The sequence below is a fragment of the Acinonyx jubatus genome, chromosome D1 (genome assembly GCF_027475565.1).
Source record: "Acinonyx jubatus isolate Ajub_Pintada_27869175 chromosome D1, VMU_Ajub_asm_v1.0, whole genome shotgun sequence".
Taxonomy (NCBI): Eukaryota; Metazoa; Chordata; class Mammalia; order Carnivora; family Felidae; genus Acinonyx; species Acinonyx jubatus.
In genome coordinates this window covers 30,888,242-30,900,833 of record NC_069390.1, presented here as the reverse complement: position 1 = coordinate 30,900,833, position 12,592 = coordinate 30,888,242, and the positions used below count along the sequence as shown (strand labels likewise).

The window sequence follows — 12,592 nt, the reverse complement described above, 5'->3', positions numbered from 1 at the left end:
ATTAATTGATTTTTTATTGATACTACCTGTTCTTTTAACTCTAAAGTTTACGAATTTTGTAAGTGTTGCATTCATTCTTTTCAATATTAGGAATACTAAAAAGAGACTATTTTTGCCCAAGGATAACATTTCTTAGATATTTCTTACCAGTTATCTTTCTTTTATTTTGTTTAGGACTACTTTCTATGAAAGAATTATATGTATATATTCGTATACCTTTAAACTTTAATCATCATCATAATTTCACAAAAGAACTATTTATAACCTAATTATGCAAAATTATTGGAGATGCAAATGTCAGCTCAGCAAAAGATACTGTTTGACAAATGATCACATAGTCACTTAGTAATTGGATGAGAGAGTGGCAAATGCTACCACCTATTAACAGTACATCCTAATCCCTATCAGTACCATACATACTAAGGACTTATCCTGAAATAGAAAAACACTCTGAAATAATTTATGAGTGTTGCATATCATATATCTATCTGGCACACTGGAAAGCAACACAAAGCTAGAGAGAGCTGATAATGTCATTTCAGCATACGGCATCCATGTTCCCTAAACAATATCAAAGTCCAAGCTAAAGGATAAGAGATTAGTTCCCACAGAATGCAAGAAAACACAATCATGCCCACAAAACCCATGTGCATAGACTGATCCTTCCATTGTCATGCTAGCTTTTGTAATTTATGAATGTCTTGGCTGACTCACTATATTGACATTAATCCTGACCTAGATTTTCCAATGTCAGGGGTAGTTCTGAACATAACTATGTACAACCACTTCCTACTATGTGTCAAAATAACCTATCATTTATTGAGCACTTACTATGTGCTAGATACTTCATTCCCAATGTGGTACTCTTACCTCATATATAATACTATTTAATTTTAGTTTCACATATCTATAACAAAAATAAATGTATAAATGACTTACCTTAATGTATATAGAAAATATAGCTGGCCTTCTAAATTCAGGATATAATGCTATGATAACTAAAATCTCAGAACATAAGTTAAATAAAAACACTAAATAAGAGTGTAAGTGATAGGTATTCAGCAATGATTGTGGTGGTGTGTTTTTTCATTGGGAGGGATAGAATGAATGTTTGGATCACTTTTAGTTAGGTTAGAAGCTATGTATCTTCAATGCCTATATTTGTTAATTTGAAAAAGCTTTCTTATAGATTTTCATACTTGCTGTGATCCATTTCTTTGATTTGCTTCTTCATAGAGTCCCATTAGCCATACATAAAATCTTCATTGCCTATCTTTAATACTTGTCATTGTCATTTCTTTTTTCATTTCTTTTTTAATGTTTCACCTCTTATAATAGGTAGCTCTCAGTGATTCCCACCTCTGGATATTCTCGTGTATCCCTGAAATGTAGGCTGGATATAGGGACTTCTAATAAATGGAATACAACAATAACAATGAGATGCCACTTCTGGGATTAGGTTATAAAAGACTATCGTTTCCACCTTCTTTGCCCTTCCTTCACTCTCTCATTTGTTCAGTTGGAGAGGCATACCTAGCAAGGAATTAATGTCTAGCCAATGACCAGAAAGGACGTGAGGCCTGCAAGAGATACAGGAATAAGCCTGAAAACTGACTTTCTCCTATTAAACCTTGAGATGACTACTCAGGATGATGTCTTGATTTCAGCCTCGTGAGAGACCCTGAGCTAGAAACAGCCAGTAAACTGTAACCAATTTCTGTCTTGCACATACTGTGAAATAAATGTGGGGTTTTTTTTGTTTCATTTTGGGGTGATCTACTAAGCATCAATAAATAATAGGCATTATTTTTGTCTTATGTCTCTTTTACATTTCACTTCTAAAATTATTTTTTATTTTATTTGTAGTTCTTTCTCCATGTTCAACTATCTCATACCAGAGTTTTTGAAACAATTTATATTGTTCTTTCATGTCTTCATCATTTTCTTAATGTCTTTGAGTAACTTTGGAGGTTACAGTTTTAATGTTTTTTAGTCATGACTGTATTTAGTGCTACCTGTAAAAACATTTTGCTCCTCATTCTCTCTCTCTTTTTTTTTTCAATGTTCATATTTGAGAGAGAGAGAGAGAGAGCACACAAGTAGGGGAGGGGCAGAGACAGTTGGAGACAGACTCTGAAGCAGGCTCCAGTCTCTGAGCTGTCAGCACAGAGCTCAGTGAGGGGCCTGAAACCATGAACTATGGGATCATAACCTGAGCTGAAGCTGGACCCTTAACCGACTGAGCCACCCAGGCGCCCCTCTCTTTTTATAATAAACTTATATAGAATTTGACCTTGATATTCACTGAGTGCTCATTTTTACATAAAGTTAGTTTTCATGAACTTTCTGAAAGCATATTCAAGGTAGCTTTCTTAGCACTTGCTGAGGGTCCTATGTACCCACTCACTCTCAGTATGGGGATAAAAACTTTATTTTCAGGGACAATTCTCAAATTAGCCTACCAACCTTCCCAGTAAACTCCTTCTGGCTATTTTCAGGCTTGTCTTGTTTCCAGGTCTATAACATTCCATATTGCATTCCTCTACTTTCATACCAAATGAACCACATAACTTTGGTGGTTTTCCCTTACCACTTGTATATTGAGGCTTATGGGGATAACTTGTACTGAAATTTGTTGAAAGTATCCATGGCTTTTTTATTTCTGCTATGTACCTTCTTTTATGTTTTTGTGTGGGATTCTCAGAAATTTTAAAACTCTATCCTGCCACTACACTCATTGTTCCATGCAAATCCCATCTGCTACCTCTCTTTATGACCAAGAGTATACACTGCAAGAGGATAGGTGAGGTATAAGGTGGAAGGAAGAGAAGTTTGTTACAGTGAGGAAATACAGCTTAAATTTCTATAAAATATGACATCTAACAATTAATAACAATTAGCTGTAACATGCCTCTTTTCCCAGCCCCTCTGATTAAATTCCCCGTGGCCTACTTATTGCTCAGTGAACATGCTCTATCTTCCAAATGAGTCTGTTGAGAATAGAATGCTAATTTGTTTAGGCACACAGATTTTAAGAATGTCATGGAAGGGGAAAAAGGGTATATTAGCATTTGGTTTAACTGAAGAGAATGGACTATTTAAGTCCCTTACAGAAAAATCCAGATTCCCACATACTTTCATTATAATGGATGGAATAGCACTAAAAAGCATAATTACCATTTCAGACATAAAAATATAATAAAAAGCAACACTGGAATCCTAGTTTCTCCCCCCTCCAATCCCTTTATTCCTTGCCATGAGATCATTTAAAAGAGTTAGCAATGTTATCCAACAAATATTTAGCTGTAATGCTGCATTTCCTTAGATATTCTTTTTTTATGATAATGTGGCAGAGAAATGGATACAGCATTCAATTACCAAAGTCAAAATGCATGATTGAGTGCCCCTCTAGGCAGTTGTCCATGCTCCTGGAAGAGACCTGCTTTCCAATGACTTCCTTCTCTCTCTGTATTTATGAGCCACTGCTCAGAATAGGAAATATATTTGTGCATCCCGTAAGAGCTGGAGGCAATGAGAAGGGGAGAATTTATGGCAATAAAAATGGAATGAACTTGTTTTAAAGCCAGGTCTGCTCTTTTAATTGTACATAAAAAATAAGAGTATGAGCAACACAGTGCTGAGAGTTCACACTATAATCTAGGCTGACTGCATTTTCATCTAAAATGCTCCTAGACAATCACATCTACACTACAAACAACTTTTATTTCCAAAATCAATGGGCTTGAAAGCAAGTTTGGCATGTTTTAAATGCATGTCTGTTGTGTGTGTGTTATATGAGTGTGTTTATGTTTGTGCTCACACATACTCAAGCATATAAATCTCTATACTTAAAAAAGGCCAAAGAGAAGAAATAAAAGAGTGAACCCATTTAGAACATATTTGACATTCAGCTGCTGAGGAATTTTCATTGATATCTTTAAAGGAAATAAAAAATATTAAACCTACTTTCCATTTGAGAAAGTATCATTCCACAAATCTTGAGGAAAACTGATGCCCATAAGGATATGGAAGGGCTTTATTTTTATTTTTATTTTTCAGTGAACTCAGGAAGAGGACAAGACAACCACAATACTATGTAATTGAACAACATCTGCTAGAAACAACATATTTAAATCTCTTATTTTTTCTTATGAAATTAAGCAAAAAAAAATAAATAATACTAAGTATTATCTAGTGTCAGCATTAATGATCTTGTCTTCAAGTTACAATCACTGTACATCAAAATTAATAGCAAAAGATTTAAAAACTGGAGGGTTTGCTCATTAACTAAACTGAAGAGTAGAAATCCAAAGATAAAATGCAAATAGACATTGCTATATGTTGACAACAATTTGAAAATTTGTATTTGGTCTTCAGATAGATAGCATGACTGAAATTTATATTTTTAACACATATTTTGGTTTATAAAGACTTCCATGTCAAACATATACATACACTTAAATGCTGCGGTATAATGGTAAGTGTGCAATAAACATTTGTGAAATTATTTAATTTTAGCACATATTATCTAACAAATCTTTAGCTGTTACACTGCATTTCCTTTTACATCATGCTGAGCGAAAGAAGTCAGACACAGAAAGACAAATGCTACGTGATACCACTTATATGAGGAATCTAAAATTGTCAAACTCACGGGAACAGAGAGTAAAATGGTGGTTGTTCAGGATAGGATTAGGGGAAAATGAGGAGATATTAATCAAAGAATACAGAGTTTGAGCTACACAAAATAAATAAGTCCTAGAGATCTACTGTACAGCATACAGCCTATAGTTAATAACATTGTTAAACTACAATAAATACAATATTGTACTGTATACTTACAAATACTTAAAATTTATCAAGAGGTTAGATCTTATGTTAATTTTTCTTATCACAAAAAATTATAATAAGTTGAAGAGGGTGGAAGGAAACTTTTGGAAGTGATAGATATGCTTATGGCATAGGCTGTAATCGTGGTTTTAGAGGTACATACTTATCTCCTAACTTCAAGTTGGATTCATTACACGTGTACAGTTTTTGAATGTCAACCATACTCAGTAAAGTGGTGGAAAATATTTACCCATGACTAACCAGTTATAAAATACTTACTATTTACACATGTAACAATAAATTCTATTTCCCATGTTATGTCACGATCTCTGTTGGTAGATCCTTCCTATATTTAACAATACAGTAAAAAACTAATTCAAATTAATTTCAAAGAAAAATCTCAAATATACAAAGATGTAGCGTTTTATAAAGTCTCTAAGTGGGATATTGGATGTGATTGTTGAATGTCTTGAATTACTGATTTCACGAAAAATTCAGGTCAGGTAGAACACTATCATTTAACAACTGAAGAAAGAGAAGCCACGTGGATGATGACACAGCAGGTGATTAAATAGCATAAGGATTTTAATATCAAAAAAGAAAATCCTCGTATATTTTTAATAAATTTTTATAACCATGCTATGACAGTTTCAAAAAGGAACATTTATGTTTTCTTATTTGTATCTCCTTATTTTTCTTTTCCTAAAAACAGCTCACAGCTTCATTTGGAATCTAAATTTTATTAAGTAAAAAATGAGACAGGGTGCTCACCATTCCTATTGAATACAGTACTGGATATCCTAGACAGAGCAATCACAAAAATATAGATAGAAAGATAGATAGGTAAACAGATAGATGGCATAAGAATTAGAAAGAATTAGAAAGATTAGAAAATCATGTGCAGATGGCATGATTTTATATATAGAAAATCCTAAAGACCACCAAAAAATGGTTAGATCCAATAAATCAGTGAATTTGTAGGATACAAAATTAACAAACAAAAATAGTAGTGTTTTTATGCACTAACAATGAATTATCTGAAAAAAAAATTAAAATTGTCCCCTTTACAAGAGCAACAAATTGTAATTTAACCAGGATAAATTTATCCAAGGAGGTTAAAGACCTCTAAATTGAAAAGTGCAAACCACTGATGAAAGAAATTGAAGAATACACAAATAAATGTAAATATATCACCTGCATATAGATTGGAAGAATTAATTTGTTAAAATGTCCATACTACCCAATGTTATCTATAAATTCAATGCAATCCCCATCAAAATTCCAATGGTGTTTTTTACAGAAGTCGAAGAAACAATTCTACAACTTATATGGAACCACAAAAGAACTTAAGCAACCAAGGCAATATTGAGAAAGAAAAACAAAGCAGGAGGCATCATATTTCCTGATTTCAACCTACATTATAAAGCTATAGTAATTAAAATAGTATGATACTGTCATAAAAACAAACTGATAGATAAGAATCAAGAGCCCAGAAATAAACCTAAATATAGATGTTCAACTAATATGTTATTTAGTAATATTTACTCATTTGTTAAAGATAATGTCTCATTTTTTTCAAATTTATTAAAATAGGTCGATGTCTGTTTTAGTGGAATCATCAAAGGAAGTGTTTTCTTACCAACTGTCCTCAGATATTTCCACAGTGCCCGTTGGGAGGCCATTTTATCTATTAGGCTTCCATTTCATTAGTGTATAAAAGAAAGGATAATAAATAATATCTAATATCCCTTTTAAGTCTAGATTTTAATTAAATAATCCTGTCAATTATTTCATTATGATCTCCTCCACATGTGTTCTTTCTTAACATTCCCAGAGCTGCCCCTTTAAATCATGCTTGGACTACACTACTTCATACCTTATATTTTTGCTGCCTTATTTTAACAGTCATTACAGAAAGATGTTACTGAGCCAATTTAGATGACAATGTCAAGAAATAAGCACACACTAATACAGTTACAAGTAATGCTTCCTACTTTAATTAATGATCATAAAAAATTTTTGATTGCTGTTGGACAAAGACGTAAGAATTGCTTTAAGCTATAAAAACGCTCAAGCAAGCAATTTATCAAAATGGTTGACAACATGAGTTTTGGAGTTAGACAGTCTTCAGATCAAACTCCAATTAAGTGTTAATTAAATGCATATCTTGGGGCAAGTTAAACCTCTCTAAGTCCTATTTTCATTAACTGAAATAGTACTAATTAATATTACTTGGCTGATGGATTAAATAAGATACTACTTATGAGGTAAACACAGTGACTGCCCCTAACATAGAAATCATTCTATAACTAATGTGAGTTTCATGATAAAGCTAAGATTATGGTGTACTTTTCTTCTTTTTTAGTTCTCATATAGTATATTTGCAAATGGATTGTTTCTTGCAGATGGGTGCTGAACCAAATTGAGTCCCATTGATTTGAACATTAAAAGACTTCTAAGTTAATCTGAAATACATTCTTTGAAAAAATAAAACACTACATACACACACACACACACACACACACATATGAATTAAGTGAAAGCCATTGTATTACAATTTCAGCAATATAAATCAATAATTTATAACCACTCCCCCCAAAATATGCTTTTAAAACATTTTATATGAGTTTAAAATTAACTGTTTTCTAATTCCCTGAAAATGTCTTAAAGTTCTCTGATAGCTTTCTAAGGCTTGAATGAAGGTTTTATCTGACAATTTTCAGGTGGAAAGAAGTTTATCAAGCAGTCAATTTATCCACATGAATAGTATGTATCAGTGTAATCAGGATGTATTCAAAATACATGTCAATACAGATTCCTGGCAGCCAGTCATTAGCAACAATATGGCTGTTATTAATGCAAACCAACTGAATATCCTTAAATATTACAGATACTTTTTCATCTCTCATTATCATTCATCACTCATATTGTCACCATTTGTATCACAATTCAGCTTTTTTTTTTTTTTTAAGGTTGAAAGTTGTATGTAGCTAACAGGCTCCCTTACATCATACTCTACTTAGAGATAAGACAGATATCCCATTCACTCAAACCTGTAGCATGTTAACACTAGTAAATCATGCAGGGTCCCTTCAGGAAATACCACAGTCACATTTATAAGAAAATTACGAGGGATAGTGCAGAACCATGAAACCAGTAATAGTAAAGCTGCTACAACGTCTAAGCCTGGAGAAACGGGACAAGAGATCCCCAGCATCTAGATGGAAAGTCCTATATGGAGGGCCATCTTTAGTGGAGCAGCGACATTTCATGGAAAAAAAACATACAGCTAGCCTGGAGCAACCTCCCAAGAAGGGATCCAGGAGACACAAAATCCTACCTTTCTCCTCTCTTCCTCTGATGCCATATGACTTCTTATTGACCGAACACTGTATGCAGTCAGAAATCAAGGGAGCTCAGTCTCCTCCACTGTGTCCATGAAGTTCAGATCCTTAAAGCAAAATACATAATTGAGATCACTAAAGAATAGATTTGGAGGGACAGAAAACAGGTACCCGATACAACTAGCTTGTCTTTTCCTATCTCATTTTCCTATCAAATATTTAACTCTGAGACCAAACAAAATTAAAGATGGTTTTAACCTAGGTTTTACTCTGATTTAACCTTAACAAAAGGACAAATCTCTAAGAATAGAATAAATATGATACCATCTGTCATCTGAATTTTTCCCTTAGAAAGGTTAAATTTCTACTGTTCTTAATATTTAAACATTTACATTATAGGTTAATCCAGCCTTCAGACTGACATAGGAAGAGTGAAAAACTTAGATCCTCCAACCTACTACAGAGATGTGTTTTCCTTAAATCAAAAAGAGTTACTGCACGCTTTGAATTGGGAAGGTATATTCAGTGCTCACATGAGTAATTGGTTCTGATGCTACCAGTTGAGTGCTCTTATGAATTTTAATAAAATATTATTAATTCCAAATGAGAGTAATCACTTTGCTGACATTTATTATTTAATGTCAGTCACTGACTCCATGCTTTGCCCTGTGGGGAAACAGCTATAAACTGCAGAAATCATCCACTAGAAAATAAAGTTCCAAGATACAAATAGGGGAGTTAATGGAGCAGTAGAATTTTCTAATAGTCTGTGAATACAGTAACCATCTCCCAAGAACAGTGGTAGCTAAATGTTTTCTAGGAGACCAGGCACAGCTGGGTTCAGACAAAGTTGTTTATCAAGGAGGGAGATGAAAGAAATATACCTGGAATCTCCCAAACAAAAGAATCCAGTCCCTGTGAGGCCCATGGAGTTCAGGAGTGATGTTATTAAGGCATTGTAAGAATGAATTTAAAAAATCTAGAAATTAGTAAAGGCAATGGGGTGTTATAGGACAATTCCGCTTGTGGTGAACAAAAGTGTATTTTATAATGACAACCAGATAATTCTCCACCCAATCTAAAAATCTCACAGTAAAATCAAATGAGAAAAGCATCTCTGGATCTTATGACTACCCTCAAATAATTGGTGTAAGGAAGGCCAGGTGATCAGATTAAAACATCAAAGAACCAGTATTGATGATCTGCTGTCAGAAAGATCATTCTGCACCTGCTACCCCAATAAGCCAATACTATAGTCTTCTTTAGAGCGGTATGCATTTATTTCCTTATTGAATAAACTATCTAGTTCTAGAAAATCCAAGCCAGGAAGTTTGGGAATCAAGACATGTTGGGGCGCCTGGTTGGCTCAGTCAGTTGAGCACCCAACTTCGGCTCAGGTCATGATCTCACAGTTTGTGAGTTCTAGCCCCACATCCGGCTCACTGATGTCAGAACAAGTGCCCACTTTAAATCCTCTGTCCTCCTCTCTCTGCCACTCCCCTGCTTGTGCTCTCCCTCCATCTCTTTCCCTCTCTCTCAAAAATAAACAATTTTTTTAAAAACACTTAAAAAAAAGACATGGACTACATGTCAAATAGTGTATATTTGATTGAATTTCCACTCTCAAAATGAAATGCATTGTATTACCTGTTATGCATCAAACTCTGAACCCTTCTTAGACAGCCTTAGAGATTCATCATTGACCCAGTGACATCACTCCGGATTAGAATTCTTCCAGAAGGGATAGTTTCATTGAAAACCCTCTTGGGCCACGGGTGATCAAATATTCAAGAATTACCCAGGAAAGCCAAAATCGCCCTTGGGCCTTTCCAAGGGCTCAAAGCCTTCATTTTTCTCGTGTCTATTCAACTTTGAAAAATGATCAACAGAGTAGAATCTACTAGGGTAAGATATTGACTAATCCTGTCTTCTTCATCTTATGACACCTACAGAAAAGTAAAGTAAAGTAAAGTAAAGTAAAGTAAAGTAAAGTAAAGGATTCTGTAAAAGAAAAACAAATATCTGCTTTCAACAACTTGAACTTTTTGAGAAATTTACATTAGGGGGGGCTTAGGACTGAAATTTTAACTCTTAGAAGGGACTGTGTCTAAACCATTTACATGATCAATTCCTGATAGAAATATTAGGTAATCTAATAACTATGTAAGTATACTCTGTGTCTAAATCCTCACTGCAGCCACAAGGGGAAACAGGAGTCACATCAGAAAGCAGTTGGAGGAGTTTAGACATCCACTTCAATGAAAGCCCAAATGAAAGCTCAAATTTAGTACCAGTTTCAAAGGACAAATAGGAAACTCAGAAATATTGATGTTACACAGATTGTAGATACAGGGAGTAAACTAAAATCTCTACTTGTTTAAGTAAAAGTGATTTTTTAAAGCATCAACCAAAATGTCCCTAAATTTTCAAGGCCTGCACAACACACAAGAAATAGTAAAAGCTTGCTAAGTCATAATTAACATTTTTAGTGATACACTTATCTAAACTTATGTTTTTAGATTTGTCACCAAGACTTTCATAGAGCAGATAGACAAAAAACCTATCTTTATAGCCAGGTAGAATTCCTTCACTTAAAGGTACTTTAGTGGAGGGAGGGCTGGGTGGCTCAGTCAGTTAAGTATCCGACTTCAGTTCAGGCCATGATCTCACAGCTCCTGAAGCCCCTTGTCAGGTTCTGTGTTGACAGCTCAGAGCTTGGAGATTACTTTGGACTCTGTGTCTCCCGCTCTCTCTGCCCCTCCCCAACTTGTGCTCTGTCTCTCTCTCTCTCTCTCAAAAATAAATAAACATTAAAAATTTTTTTTGGTAAAAAAGGTATTATAGTGGATATATAATGTTATTGGTTCTCAATCTTCACTATGCATAATAATCAGCTTAGAAAATTAAAAGAAATGGTATTCTGGGACTCCTGGGTGGCTCAGTCATTAGAAGTCCAACTTCAGCTCAGCTCATGATCTCGCGGTTCATGGGTTCAAGCCCCGAGGTGGGCTCTGTGCTGACAGCTTGGAGCCTGGAGCCTGCTTCGGATTCTGTGTCTTCCTCTCTCTCTGCCCCTCCCCCACTCACACTCTGTCTCTCTCTCAAAAATAAAAGCAAATACGTTAAAAAATTAAAAATAAAAGGGGGGCGCCTGGGTGGCTCAGTCGGTTAAGGGTCCGACTTCGGCTCAGGTCACGATCTCGCGGTCCGTGAGTTCAAGCCCGGCGTCGGGCTCTGTGCTGACTGCTCAGAGCCTGGAGCCTGTTTCAGATTCTGTGTCTCCCTCTCTCTCTGACCCTCCCCCGTTCATGCTCTGTCTCTCTCTGTCTCAAAATAAATAAACTTAAAAAAATTAAAAAATATATAAAAATAAAAACAAATAAAATAAGCATTAAAAAAAAAGAAGAAAAGAAATGGTATCCTGGCTCCACTCTTGATGGTTCCGGCTCAATTGCTCTGGAATGGGGCTAGTCACTAGTATTATTTTTTGTGTTCCCAACATAATTTGGTTGCACAATGAAGGCTGATAACCACTGGTCTAGTTGAATCTGAATCACCCATTTCATAAGGAAGAGAGGGGCTATGGAATTTATGTGATCCACACAAAATCTACTGTTAAGAGAAAGAACACCATATTTGTGTTCAGAGATATGGTCAGATTTGGTCAGAGATATGAATTAGAGTCATGGCTCTCTTGATGAATAATAATGTGAAATTGTGCAAATCACATTAACTTTCAGTTTTGGGTTACTAATAAGGAAAATGAAGGAAAATGCATGCTTGACTTATTTCACAGGGTTTTTAAGGGATCATCATAAAACTAAGCAACATATACTATGTAAAATTGCTTTGTAAAAGGAAAGTAATACACACTTATTAGGGATAACGGTTACATGTAGTAAAGGCAAGATTAGAAAATTCTGCTATCTTCTGATTCTGTAAATTTTAAATAATTCCTTTTTTTTTTTATCAGAGATATATTACACTATTAGTTATCAGGCATCATACAAATCAGCACATAGTATTAACTAGCTTATCCCCATGCAGTGGTAATTAATTTTCATAATCATGACCCAGATGCTCCATAAGCTCACTATTCAAACTATGGTTGGTCCAAGAACCAGCAGCATTGACCTCACCAGGCAGCTTACTAGAAATGCATACCATGCCTCACCTCAGACCTATAGAATCTGCATCTTCTGTTTAACAATGTCTCCAGGTGATCTGAGGCACATTAAAATTTGAAAAGTCCCGTTTTATGAGATCTCAAATGTCTTTGGATGATGAAACCAGGTCCGGTGCCATTTGAGCAATTATTTTTCCATTTTAATTCATCAAAAACTAGAAGTGCATTTAATATATGTGCGTAAAGAAGTGTGATCCCATCTGAAACTACTGGATGAAGTAAATGTTCCTTT

General features: G+C 34.7%; 1 long non-coding RNA gene across 1 annotated transcript in view; it reads right to left on the bottom strand.

Annotated features, from left to right (window-relative positions):
• The window catches only part of LOC113603427 (uncharacterized), a 255,703-nt gene that overhangs the window by 228,267 nt on the left and 14,844 nt on the right, over positions 1-12,592 (bottom strand). Inside the window, exon 2 of the long non-coding RNA XR_003425011.2 lies at positions 8,171-8,281. This is a non-coding gene — a long non-coding RNA (uncharacterized LOC113603427). The remainder of the gene's footprint in view (positions 1-8,170; positions 8,282-12,592) is intronic.